At 38.5% G+C, this 15,009-nt stretch overlaps 1 protein-coding gene across 7 annotated transcripts in view; it reads left to right on the top strand.

Annotated features, from left to right (window-relative positions):
- Positions 1-15,009, top strand: part of RGP1 (RGP1 partner of RAB6A GEF complex) — a 58,705-nt gene that overhangs the window by 31,478 nt on the left and 12,218 nt on the right. The window lies entirely within an intron of this gene.

Below are 15,009 nucleotides of genomic sequence, written 5' to 3'. Positions count from 1 at the left end.
TTCCCTTGTATGTAGTAGATTGTTTTTCTCTTGCCACTTTCAGGATTTTCTGCTTCTCTACAACATTTGACAGACTGATTAGCATGTGTCTTAGGGAAGGCCTATTTGGATTTATTCTGTTTGCAGTTTGTTGGGCTTCTTTGACTTGTATATTTATTTCCTTTGTGAGGGTTGGGAAAATTTCCCCCATTATATCCTCAACTACTCTTCCTAGCCCTTTACTCCTCTATTCTCCTTCTGGGACACCAGTGATTCTTATATTTGTGCACTTTGTTTTGTCTATCATTTCTCTGAGTTCCAATTCAATTTTTTCCATCTTTTTTTGCCATTTGCTGTTTTGAGTCCTTGAAGTAAATTATCCTGTCCTCTATATCACTTATTCTTTCTTCTGTCTCTTCAAATCTGTTGTGTGCCTTTAGTATGTTTTTTATTTGGTCAACAGTCTTTAATCTCTGTGATATCCACTATTTTTCTATTTATTCTTTCAAATTCCTCTTTATGCTCTTCTACTGTCTTCTTGATCTCCTTTATGTCATTTGCTATCCTGCTTATTTTATTAAGTAGAGTTGTACAAATGTCTTTGATTAGTTGTCCGAACATCTGTGTCTCCTTTAGTATTTTATTTTGGTCATTATGCAGGTGTGGTAGTTAGATTCAGTTGTCAACTTGGCCAGGTGAAGGTGCCTAGTTATGTTGCTGTGGACATGAGCCAATGGTACGTGAACCTCATCTGTTGCTCATTGCATCTGTGGTCAGCTAGGAGGTGTGCCTGCTGCAATGAATGATGTTTGATTTAATTGGCTGGTGCTTAAATGAAAGAGCTCAACGTAGCACAGCCCAAGCAGCTCAGCATATCTCATCTCAGCTCTTGCAGCTCAGCCCAGGCCTTTGGAGATGCAGAAAGAAAACACCCCGGGGAAAGTTGTTGGAATCCAGGGGCCTGGAGAGAAGGCCAGCATAGATCACCCTGTGCTTTCCCAGATAAGAAAGAACCTCAGATGAAAGTTAGCTGCCTGAAGGAGAGGCCAAGATGGCGGCTTAGAATTGTGCTTGTTTTAGTTCGTCCTCCAGAACAGCTACTAAATAACCAGAAACTGTACAGAACAGTTCCCAGAGCCACGATAGTGACCGGACACACAGCATACCCCAGTCTGGACCAGCTGGACCGGCTGCGAGTCTCTGGAACCATGAGTTCCCCAAGCCGTGGCGGCCGGTGCCAGGTGTCCCTCCCCCACAGGCGACTTCCCAGAGGGAAAGGAAAGAGACTCTAACAGTAGCAGGGACTGAGTCCAACCAAACACCAATTGTGGCATTAATAAACAAATTCTAACTACTAAAAATAGGCCCCCGCTCAGGCGAAACTGGTCAAGGTGGAGATCGCTTATTGGGCTATCTGAAAAAGAGGAAAGGGGACAAAACAGGTTTTTGTGGCTGTTTCTACGGAGGCTTGGCTGCCTCCGTGTTCAGCAGCGGGATTACACAGGCTGCAACTGCCCCAGGCATATGCAGAGACAGGCTGCTTTCAGGGCTGTCTCCTGCCTGAGCCTTCCCCAGGGGAGGTGAAACACAACTCAGGTGGAATACCTCTCTCAAGGAATTCAGACCCCAGGGCTTGGCAATTTGAAGCCATTAAAAGCAGCCTACAACCTTTCCTCTGTCTCCACCACACCCCCAGCAGGGAGAGCCTTCCAAAGTTAAAGGAGCCACAATATCTTTTGCTGGTGGGACCCGCAGACAGACAAGCGCTATATACTGGGCAGGATAAGAAAAACAGAGCCCAGAGACTTCACAGGAAAGTCTTTCAACCTGCTGGGTCTCACCCTCAGGGAAAACTGACGCAGGTGACTCCTTCCCCCCGAAAGGAGGCCAGTTTAGTCTGGGAAAACCTGGCTGGAGTCTGTAATACCTATGTAGACCCTCCTAAGGGTGGGGAGGGAAAAGGCACCTTATAAGCAGGACAAGAAACAAGAAAACAAGAATGAAAAATTATCCTCTGTTAAACAAAACCTAAGCTAGAGGCCCAGAAAAAGCTGAACTGAAGGTCAAAGAACAGATAGACAACAAATTCATCTAGCAAGAAAACCCTAGGTAAGATAAGTGAAAGCAATCTCCAGAATAAACTAATTAAGGTAATTAAATGTCCAGATGCCAGCAAAAAATAACAAATCACACCTGGAAAATTGAAGATATGGCCCAGTCAAAGGAACAAAGCAATAGTTCAAATGAGATACAGGAACTGAAACAACTAATTCTGAATATACGAACAGACATGGAAAACCTCATCAAAAACCAAATCAATGAATTGAGGGAGGACATGAAGAGGGCAAGGAATGAACAAAAAGAAGAAATGGAAAGTCTGAAAAAACAAATCACAGAACTAATGGGAATGAAAGATACAGTAGAAGAGATGAAAAAAACAATGGAAACCTACAATGGTAGATTTCAAGAGACAGAGGTTAGAATTAGTGAACTGGAGGATGGAACATCTGAAATCCAAAAAGAAACAGAAACTATAGGGAAAAGAATGGGAAAATATGAGCAGGGGCTCAGGGAATTAAATGATAATATGAAGTGCACAAATATACGTGTTGTGGGTGTCCCAGAAGGAGAAGAGAAGGGAAAAGGAGGAGAAAAACTAAAGGAGGAAATTATCACTGAAAATTTCCCAACTCTTATGAAAGATCTAAAATTACAGATCCAAGAAGTGCAACGCACCCCAAAGAGAATAGATCCAAATAGACATTCTCCAAGACACTTACTAGTCAGAATGTCAGAGGTCAAAGAGAAAGAGAGGATGTTGAAAGCAGCAAGAGAAAAGCAATCCATCACATACAAGGGAAACCCAATAAGACTATGTGTAGATTTCTCAGCAGAAACCATGGAGGCAAGAAGACAGTGGCATGATATATTTAAATTACTAAAAGAGAAAAACTGCCAACCAAAAATTCTATATCCGGAAAAATTGTCCTTCAAAAATGAGGGAGAAATTAAAACATTTTCAGACAAAAAGTCACTGAGAGAATTTGTGACCAAGAGACCAGCTCTGCAAGAAATACTAAAGGGAGCACTAGAGATAGATATGAAAAGACAGAAGAGAGAGGTGTGGAGAAGAGTGCAGAAAGAAGGAAAATTAGATATGATATATAAAATACAAAAGGCAAAATGGTAGAGGAAAGTACTACCCAAACAGTAATAACACTAAATGTTAATGGACTGAACTCCCCAATCAAAAGACATAGACTGGCAGAATGGATTAAAAAACAGGATCCTTCTATATGCTGTCTACAGGAAACACATCTTAGACCCAAAGATAAACATAGGTTGAAAGTGAAAGGTTGGGAAAAGATATTTCATGCAAATAACAACCAGAAAAGAGAAGGAGTAGCTATACTAATATCCAACAAATTAGACTTCAAATGTAAAACAGTTAAAAGAGACAAAGAAGGACACTATCTACTAATAAAAGGAACAATTAAACAAGGAGACATAACAATCATAAATATTTATGCACAAAACCAGAATGCCCCAAAATACGTGAGGCATACACTGCAAATACTAAAAAGGGAAATAGACACATATACCATAATAGTTGGAGACTTCAATTCCCCACTCTCATCAATGGACAGAACATCTAGACAGAGGATCAATTAAGAAACAGAGAATTTGAATATTACAATAAATGAGCTAGACTTAACAGACATTTATAGGACATTATACCCCACAACAGCAGGATACACCTTTTTCTCTAGTGCTCATGGATCATTCTCAAAGATAGACCATATGCTGGGTCACAAAGCAAGTCTCAACAAATTTAAAAAGATTGAAATCATACACAACACTTTCTCAGATCATAAAGGAATGAAATTGGAAATCAATAATAGGCAGAGTGCCAGAAAATTCACAAATACGTGGACGCTCATTAACTCACTCTTAAACAACCAGTGGGTCAAGGAAGAAATTACAAGAGAACTCAGTAAATATCTTGAGGCGAATGAAAATGAAAACACAACATATCAAAACTTATGGGACGCAGCAAAGGCAGTACTAAGAGGGAAATTTATTGCCCTAAATGCCTATATCAAAAAAGAAGAAAGGGCAAAAATTCGGGAATTAACTGTCCACTTGGAAGAACTGGAGAAAGAACAACAAACTAACCCCAAAGCAAGCAAAAGGAAAGAAATAACAAAGATTAGAGCAGAAATAAATGAAAATGAGATCATGAAAACAATAGAGAAAATCAATAAGACCAGAAGTTGGTTCTATGAGAAAATCAATAAGATTGATGGGCCCTTAGCAAGATTGACAAAAAGAAGAGAGAGGAAGCAAATAAATAAGATCAGAAATGGAAGAGGAGACATAACTACTGACCTCACAGAAATAAAGGAGGTAATAACAGGATACTATGAACAACTTTACGCTAATAAATACAACAATTTAGAGGAAATGGATGGGTTCCTGGAAAGACATGAACAACCAACTTTGACTCAAGAAGACATAGATGACCTCAACAAACCAATCACAAGTAAAGAAATTGAATTAGTCATTCAAAAGCTTCCTAAAAAGAAAAGTCCAGGACCAGATGGCTTCACATGTGAATTCTACCAAACGTTCCAGAAAGAATTAGTACCAATTCTCTTCAAACTCTTCAAAAAAATCGAAGTGGAGGGAAAACTACCTAATTCATTCTATGAAGCCAACATCACCCTCATACCAAAACCAGGCAAAGATATTACAAAAAAAGAAAACTACAGACCAATCTCTCTAATGAATACAGATGCAAAAATCCTCAATAAAATTCTAGCAAATCGTATCCAACAACACATTAAAAGAATTATACATCATGACCAAGTAGGATTCATCCCAGGTATGCAAGGCTGGTTCAACATAAGAAAATCAATTAATGTAATACACCATATCAACAAATCAAAGCAGAAAAATCACATGATCATCTCAATTGATGCAGAGAAGGCATTCGACAAGATTCAACATCCTTTCCTGTTGAAAACACTTCAAAAGATAGGAATACAAGGGAACTTCCTTAAAATGATAGAGGGAATAGATGAAAACCCCACAGCTAATATCATCCTCAATGGGGAAAAATTGAAAACTTTCCCCCTAAGATCAGGAACAAGACAAGGATGTCCACTATCACCACTATTATTCAACATTGTGTTGGAGGTTCTAACCAGAGCAATTAGACAAGAAAAAGAAATACAAGGCATCAAAATTGGAAAGGAAGAAGTAAAACTATCACTGTTTGCAGATGATATGATACTATACGTCGAAAACCCGGAAAAATCCACAACAAAACTACTAGAGCTAATAAATGAGTACAGCAAAGTAGCAGGTTACAAGATCAACATTCAAAAATCTGTAGCATTTCTATACACTAGTAATAAACAAGCTGAGGGGGAAATCAAGAAACAAATCCCATTTACAATTGCAACTAAAAGAATAAAATACCTAGGAATAAATTTAACTAAAGAGACAAAAAACCTATATAAAGAAAACTACAAAAAACTGCTAAAAGAAATCACAGAAGACCTAAATAGATGGAAGGGCATACCGTGTTCATGGATTGGAAGACTAAATATAGTTAAGATGTCAATCCTACCTAAATTGATCTACAGATTCAATGCAATACCAATCAAAATCCCAACAACTTATTTTTCAGAAATAGAAAAACCAATAAGCAAATTTATCTGGAAGGGCAGGGTGCCCCGAATTGCTAAAAACATCTTGAGGAAAAAAAACGAAGCTGGAGGTCTCGCGCTGCCTGACTTTAAGGCATATTATGAAGCCACAGTGGTCAAAACAGCATGGTATTGGCATAAAGATAGATATATCGACCAATGGAATCGAATAGAGTGCTCAGATATAGACCCTCTCATCTATGGACATTTGATCTTTGATAAGGCAGTCAAGCCAACTCATTTGGGACAGAACAGTCTCTTCAATAAATGGTGCCTAGAGAACTGGATATCTATATGCTAAAGAATGAAAGAGGACCCGTATCTCACACCCTATGCAAAAGTTAACTCAAAATTGATCAAAGATCTAAACATTAGGTCTAAGACCATAAAACAGTTAGAGGAAAATGTAGGGAGATATCTTATGAATCTTACAATTGGAGGCGGTTTTATGGACCTTACACCGAAAGCAAGAGCACTGAAGAAAGAAAGAAATTAATGGGAGCTCCTCAAAATTAAACACTTTTGTGCATCAAAGAATTTCATCAAGAAAGTAGAAAGACAGCCTACACAATGGGAGACAATATTTGGAAACGACTTATCAGATAAAGGTCTAGTATCCAGAATTTATAAAGAGATTGTCCAACTCAACAACAAAAAGACAGCCAATCCAATTACAAAATGGGAAAAAGACTTGAACAGACACTTCTCAGAAGAGGAAATACAAATGGCCAAAAGGCACATGAAGAGATGCTCAATGTCCCTGGCCATTAGAGAAATGCAAATCAAAACCACAATGAGATATCATCTCACACCCACCAGAATGGCCATTATCAACAAAACAGAAAATGAGAAGCACTGGAGAGGTTGTAGAGAAAGAGGTACACTTATTCACTGTTAGTGGGAATGTCAAATGGTGCAACCATTGTGGAAGGCAGTTTGGCGGTTCCTCAAAAAGGTGAATATAGAATTGCCATATGACCCAGCAATACCATTGCTAGGTATCTACTCAGAGGACTTAAGGGCAAAGACACAAATGGACATTTGCGCACCAATGTTTATAGCAGCATTATTTACAATTGCAAAGAGATGGAAACAGCCAAAATGTCCATCAACAGACGAGTGGCTAAACAAACTGTGGTATATACATACGATAGAATATTATGCAGCTCTAAGACAGAATAAACTTATGAAGTATGTAACAACATGGATGGACCTAGAGAACATTATGCTGAGTGAGACTAGCCAAAAACTAAAGGACAAATACTGTATGGTCTCACTGATATGAACTGATAGTGAATAAACTTGGAATATGTCGTTGGTAACAGAGACCATCAGGAGATAAAAATAGGATAAGATAGTGGGTAATTGGAGCTGAAGGAATACAGACTGTGCAACAGGACTGGATACAAAAACTCAGAAATGGACAGCACAATACTACCTAACTGTAATGTAATTATGTTAAAACACTGAATGAAGCTGCATGTGAGAATGATAGAGGGAGGAGGGCTGGGGACATAAATGAAATCAGAAAGAAAGATAGATGTTAAAGATCGAGATGGTATAATCTAGGAATGCCTAGAGTGTATAATAATAGTGAAATCTACAATGTACAAATTTTAAAAATGTTTTTGCATGAGGAAGAACAAAAGAATGTCATTACTGCAGGATGCTGAAAATAGACAATAATTAATACTTTAAAATGTCACCTTATGTGTGAGACTAAAGCAAAAATGTTTATTTGTTACAAAATTTAGATTTTGACTAGAGCATTTCCTAATATAACTCATGTAGATAGTTTGATTGAATGTCATAAGTACTTGGAATCTCAGGTAGCACATGAGATTTTGTTGGTTTGTCCAGAGTGATCCCCCAATGAACCCCAGAATGATTTGATCAGTGACTGGAAAAGTATTTGCAAGCCCACTTGGGAGAATGGTGAGAGTGGGGAGAAATTCAACTTCCCCAAGTTGAATTCTTGATATTCTCACAAGCAGTGTGGACAACCAAAGCTATAGGCTGAGCCCCCAGTTTTGGGGTTTGTTCACATGAAACTTAACCCCACAAAGGATAGGTCAAGTCTACTTAAAATTTAGGCCTAACAGTCACCCCCAAGAGAGCCTCTTTTGTTGCTCAGATGTGGCCTCTCTCTCAGCCAATATGATGAGCAGTCTCACCACCCTCCCCCTCTCTGCGTGGGACATGACTCCCAGGGGTGTGGACCTTCCTGGCAACGTGGGACAAAGATCCTGGAATAAGCTGAGACTCAGCATCAAAGGACTGAGAAAAACCCTAGAATGAGCTGAGAATTAACATCAAGGAATTGAGAGAACCTTCTCGACCAAAAGGGGGAAGAGTAAAATGAGACAAAGTGTCAATGGCTGAGAGATTCCAAACAGAGTCGAGAGGTTATCCTGGAGGTTATTCTTACGCATTAAGTAGATATCACCTTGTTGTTCAAGATGTAGTGGAGAGGCTGGAGGGAATTGCCTGAAAATGTAGTGCTGTGTTCCAGCAGCCATGTTTCTTGATGATGATTGAACAATGATATAGCTTTCACAATGAGACTCTGTGAATGTGAAAACCTTATGTCTGATGCTCCTTTTAGCTACTATATCAACAGAAGAGTAGAACATATGGAATAAAAATAAAGAATAGGGGGAACAAATGTTAAAATAAATTCAGTTTGAAATAGTGGTAAATGAAAGTGAGGGGTAAGGGGTATGGTACGTATAGTTTTTTTTTTCTCTATTATCATTTTATTTCTTTTTCTGTTGTCTTTTTATTTCTTTTTCTAAATCGATGCAAATGTACTAAGAAATGATGAATATGCAACTATGTGATGATATTAAGAATTACTGATTGTATATGTAGAATGGAATGATATCTAAATGTTTTGTTTGTTAATTTTTTTTAATTAATAAGAAAAGTTAAAAAAAAAAAAAAGAAGAAAGTTAGCTGCCTTTCCTCTGAAGAACTAATGAAATAAATCCCCTGGTATTAAAAGCCAATCCATCTCTGGTGTGTTGCATTCTGGCAGCTAGCAAATTGGAATAGCAGGCCAATATCCTACTGCATTGTGATATACTTAGTGATCTTCTGCTGTCTTCATGGCATGTAAATATCTTGATTGATTTACTTTGGGAGTTGATTTCTTTCAGTAGCCTGAGGCCTTGTGTTTGTGGGATGGTTGTACAGCAGGGAGCAGGGAAGTGGGTGGAGCACTCAGTGTGGTGATTTGTTTCAGGGCAGGGATAGGTGCAAGTTGGGGATGTTACACTGATGCTTGTGAACGTGTGTGCCCAGTGGCCAGGGAGGATGAAGCTGTGTGGATGTACCAGTGTGGGGGGTGTAGCCCTGGTGTGCATTGGTCTAAGGCACGGGGCCCTTTTTGCATGTGTAGAGTTGTGGCAGCAGGTCGGAGTTATGCCTTCCTGGATTGGGGGCAGATGTGACCTGGCTGCACAGGTAGGCACTTTCTCAGAACTGGGAAGTGAGACTGAGGGCTGTGCGCCTGCGTGGTTCTAGGACTGCTGTAAATGTGTGGTTCCCAGAGCTGAATGACATGATTGGGGTGCCGTGTGCATGTGTGGGCCTGGGAGTGCCGTAAACAGATGTACAGAGCTGGGGGTGGGGGTGGAGTGAGGCTGTGCGACACTATGGACGGGGGGCAGGGGGGCAGAGGTAGCCTAAGTATGGAGGTTAGTGCCCACAGCCTCTATGCACTAGCAACAGCCTGCAGGGAACTGGGAGGGGACAGGTAGTGCTTGAGAGGGTGCAGGAGAGGTGGGTTGGGCTGCACTTGGCGTGAGGGTATGGGGAAGTTATGGTGGGGTAGAGCGCAGGGAATGGGAGCAGGTGACAAGGTTCGGGTGCGTGGAGTGTGGGGTGAGTCACTGGTCATGGGCTGCGCTGGTGAGTGTAGCGCGCCCATGGACCGCGGCCTGGCTTACTTCCTAGTCCCGGGCTTCGGTCCCTCTACTCCCAAGGGCTCTGCGCCTCTACACCAGGCCCCAGCTTTCTGCCTCTCCTGTCCTAAATGTTTTTGAAAAAACTCTTTTAGCTCATATATCATCATTCTGACTTCTGATATTTTTAATCTACTCAGTGCAGCTATGAAAGCGTCCCAATGTGGGTTTATCTATTTAAGGAAATCCCATCTTTCCTTTTGATGTCCCCACTGCCTTTTTGGAAAACATTCAAAATATCAACCACCTTATGTTGACATTATGTATTTTAATACTTTCTTGTTTATGATTAATATTATTTGTAAGTAAAATTTTTGAACAGGTGATACTTGCATATGTTACAAATTAAAGTACAAAAGGATACAAGAAAAATAAAAGAAAGAAGTGTCCCTTGGATACTTCTTTCTCTTCCAGGGTGGCAATCAATGTTATCAGTTTCTGGTCCAACATCTGCTTTTTAAGGCATAATCAAATTTCTTGCCTCTTCTCTGAAGTCCCTCAATTATTATTATTGTTTTTTAATTTCAATTTTAGATCAGCTGTGGGTATACGTTAAAAAACCCAACTGTGGGCTTTTTAAACATTTTTTAAAATTTTGAAATATAACATACAAACAAGCGATAAATTTTAAACTGCATTTCACAAATAGGTATAGAACAAATTTCAAAATATGGTATTGGTTACAGTTTCACAATTTCAGGTATTTCCTTCTAGCTTCTCTAAGACGTTGGAGACCAAAAAGAAATATCACTATAATGATTCACTAGTCGTGCTCATTTGTTAAATTCTGTCTTCTCTGTTACAACTCCTCCCTCTCCTTTGATCCTTCTCCAAATCTTTAGGGATATTTAGGTAATGACCATTCTAACTTCTTCATGTTGAAAAAGGGTGTTGACATTGTAGGGTAGGGGGATGTAACTGGTTGATGCTCTTGGAGAGACTGATAGTCTGGGTTTCAGGGCTTACCTGGCCTAGGAGCCATCTAAAAAATAAACTTAGTGTGTGAAACTTTTATAGACTCTCAGATAGAGCCCTGTGTATTCTTCAGGGTTTACAGTAATACTTTTGGTTGGGGCTTGGCATACCATGGCAATGAGCAATATCTAGCTGAAGCTTGCATAACAGTAACTTCCAGAATAGCCTCTCAACTCTCTGAAATCTCTTAGCCACTGATACGTTATTTTGTTACATTTCTTTTCCCCCCTTTGGTCAGGCATTGTCGATCCCACAGTACCAGGGCCAGGTTCATCCCTAGGAGTCATGTCCTACATTGCCAGGGAGACTTACACTCCTGGACGTTATATCCCAGGAGGGTAAGGATTTTACCTGTAGGGTTGTGAAATCCCTCAATTATTAATCAATTATTTACTGTGCAGCAGCGCATATCATTACATGATAAAGAGAACAAATTGAATATATGTAAGTGTATAAACCATCAGAATAGATTGGGTTAGAATATTTAGAAACATTTTGAAAACTGGCATCTGGCATTGATTTCGGGGTGGACGAATATCTCTAAATTTCTGACCTATGCATTTGCTTTACTTCCTAGTAACCATGCCTTCCCCTCACATATACAGACTGAACTGCCACCCTCCTGCTTGCTTTATTTTATCATAGTTGTATGCAACCATTTACATTTTGAAATTTCTTTTATTTTATTATAAATTCCCATCCTTTAGTTCTCTTTTATATTAGTTATGGCAGTTATTGTTTCTTTGCAGTTTTGTGTGTAAATAGGCTATATTACTTAGAATTTCATTTTAGGTCAATAAAGACGCTGTTACAAAGTATTTATTAGAAAAAAGGGAGCTGCAGTTCTGATACGATTGAGTAACCATGTAGCCATTGATTTTCAAAGTATTCTTTTGAGCCTTAGAGCTCAAATTTTTTTGCTTATAAATTCCCTAAAATAACAATCATCCCATCACACAGTTTTCAGTTGAAATCTAACATTTATTTTCACATGTTTAAATTTATTTAGTTTATAGGAGAGTAAAAAGTATTAATCATTTTATAAATTGAAATAAGGTAAAGATTGTGATCATAATAAATATTTCATGATGATTTGGTGAAATAGATTTCAACTATGTTATTGAATAAAGCAATGCATTAAAAATTTTGGTGACCTGCAAAACTCTCCAGATACTTTTTTGTTGTTATTGTTTAAGTTAGGTTATCAATGTATAATTTATATTTAGTAAAATTCCATCTTTTTAGTATACTCTGGTTACTTTTAAAAAAGTATATCACTAATGTATTCTTTGGCTGTTCAATTATTATAGAGAATCCCAATATGGGCTAAAACACCCCATTTCTAATGCCAAGATTTACCCTTAACAGAAATATATATGCAATGGGGAAAGGCAGGAAGCTACATTAAAGACACCCTGATTAATCTTTAAAAGTTTCCCTAGATCAAAAAAAAAAAAGTTTTCCTAGACCAATATATATTTTTTAATTTTTTAAATATAATAACATAAAAAAATGAAATTCTTACCATATGATCATTCCATTCTTGGTATATAATCAATAACTCACAATATCCTCACATAGTTGTATATTCATCACCATGATCATTTCTTAGAACATTTGTATCAATTCAGAAAAAGAAATAAAAAGAAAAAAGAAAAAACTCATACATACCATACCCCTTACCCTTCCCTCTCATTGATTGCTAGTATTTCCATCTACCCAATATATTTTAGCTTCTGTTTCCCCTATTTTTTATACCCCTTATCACTCACTTTCATTGATCACTAGCACTTCAATCTACTAAATTTATTTTAACATTTGTTCCCCCTATTTATTTTTATTTTTTGTTTTTAAAATTTTTATTAATAAAACCAATGAACTGCAATATGAACATTCTTTTTTTCATCACATAGTTGTATATTCATCACTGTGATCATTTCTTAGAACATTTGCATCAACTCAGAAAAAGAAATAAAAAGAAAACAGAAAAAAACTCATACATACCATACCTCTTACCCCTTCCCTTTCATTGATCACTAGCATTTCAATCTACTAAATTTATTTTAACATTTGTTTCTCCTATTATTTACTTATTTTTAATCCATACATTTTACTCATCTGTCCATAAGGTAGATAAAAGAAGCATCAGACACCAATTTTTCACAATCACACAGTCACATTGCAAAAGCTATATCATTATACAATCATCTTCAAGAAACTTGGCTACTGGAACACAGCTTTACATTTTCAGGCACTTCCCTCCAGCCTTTCTTTTATGCCTTAGCTAAAAAGGTGATATCTATTTAATGCGTAAGAATAATCTCCAGGATAACCTCTCAACTCTGTTTGGAATCTCTCATCCACTAACACTTTATATTGTCTCATTTCATTCTTCCCCCCTTTTCTTCAAGAAGGTTTTCTCAATCCCTTGTTGCTGAGTCCCAGCTCATTCTAGGATTTCTGTCCCACATTGCCAGGAAGGTTTACACCCCTGGGAGTCATGTCCCATGTAGAGAGGGGGAGGGCAGTGAGTTTGCTTGTCATGTTGGCTGAGAGAGAGAGGCCACATCTGAGCAACAAAAGAGGTTCTCTGGGGGTGACTCTTAGGCCTAATTTTAAGTAGGCTTAGCCTATTCTTTGCGGGGATAAGTTTCATATGAACAAACTCCAAGATTGGGGGCTCGGCCTATTGCTTTGGTTGTCCCCACTGCTTGTGAGAAGATCAGGAATTTTCCACATGGGGAAGCTGAATGTTCCCCCTTTCTTGCCATTCCCCCAAGGGGACTTTGCAAGTGCTTTTTTATTCACTGTTCAAATCACTCTGGGATTTATCAGGGCATCACTCTGGACAAACCTACAAACTCTCATGCACGACTCGAGGTTCCATGTACTTATGGTGTTCAATTAAACTGTCCACATAAATTATATTAGGAAATGTACTAGTCAAATTATAAATTTTGTACCAAATAAACATTTTTTTTCTACTTTTGCTAGACTAACGTTGTGATTTATCCCTTTGCTTTGTATCGTAGAAGTGTTTACACACAAGAACATTTCATCATAATCAGACTTGGCATGGGTGTGGACTGTTCTCTTTCATAAAGTGGGAGGACTGCTGTGAACACAGGCTCATTCTCAGGTCCATCAATTTTAGGAAAGACTACATTGGAATACTGAGGCTCTAGAAACAGATTTCCTTAAAACTGTCCATATATATACTATATCTCTTGGAAAGTTCTACCATACCCTCTTTGAAAGCTACTGCCCAGAGGTTCCCTGAAGGTACCTCTGGAGCTCTTTCTGATAAAGGGCTGGGGTTTAAAGCCAGGGAGCGTGGTGGCTTCTGGGCCCACCACTGCTCCTTTCATCAAGAGCAGCTGTTTTTTGTGTTTTTGTTTGTTTTTTTTCTGTTTTACATTTAAATTTTATTTGAAGGAAGGCATTTGCTGCTAAAAATAACAGTTTGAAAAACACAGCTTCCATGGGGAACCATTTAAGGATTTCAAACAGGGAAATGGCATAATTAGGTTTTTATTTCAGAAAGGTCACTTTGACATCTGAACACATTGTGGAGGGTTAGATAGGAGGGAGGTGAGACTGGTTCTCCCTAACTTGTCACAGAGGCTGTTGAAAGAGTTCAAAGGAAAATGCAGAAGACCTGGCTACTCTGGGCCCCATCCCAGAGCAGCAAGATCCCCTTTAGATGGAGAGGGGCTTCACAGCCTGCCAGCCCCACACAGCTGCTGCTCACGTTTGTACTTGCCTATTTGTGGTCCCTGCCTTTGACTCTTTCCTTTTCAGCCTGTAGATCCAGTCTGCCACCAAGACCTGCTTGTTTCTTCCGTCAGATGATCTCAGATTTGTTTCTCTGACCATTATTATTCCATCACCCTAGACTAGGCATTTACCATTTCATGCTTGAGTTTCTCCAGGAGCCTTTTAACTTGTCTTCCTGCTTTCAGTCTGTCTGCCAACTGCTAGCAACTCTTTTCGTTTTTCTTAATGTTTCAACCATATAAAAATTTATAAAGACCAACATAAAAAACACTTGTGTGTTAAATATCCAGTTTTGTCATATCTCGCTTTAGATTTCTCCTCCTCTTTCCAATCTTTGGCTTCTCTAGGAAATTCTATGCAAAGCAGAAGATTAAAATAGTGATGAACACATTTCCATTCTATAGAAACTGCCGTGGTGACCATGTTTCTTTTGGTTGATTTTACGTGAGATACTTTACATTTAACTGCACTTAAATGGTAAGGGAACTTATATCTACTTTTTCTCAGTGAAGGATTTTGTGAAGAGAGTGGAATTTTAAGTGGAGTGGGGAAGAATATATAACAGAATAATATTTGAGGTTTTTCTGCTATCCAGTGCT

The sequence above is a fragment of the Tamandua tetradactyla genome, chromosome 2 (genome assembly GCF_023851605.1).
Source record: "Tamandua tetradactyla isolate mTamTet1 chromosome 2, mTamTet1.pri, whole genome shotgun sequence".
NCBI lineage: Eukaryota > Metazoa > Chordata > Mammalia > Pilosa > Myrmecophagidae > Tamandua > Tamandua tetradactyla.
This window is presented reverse-complemented; position numbering and strand designations above follow the sequence as displayed.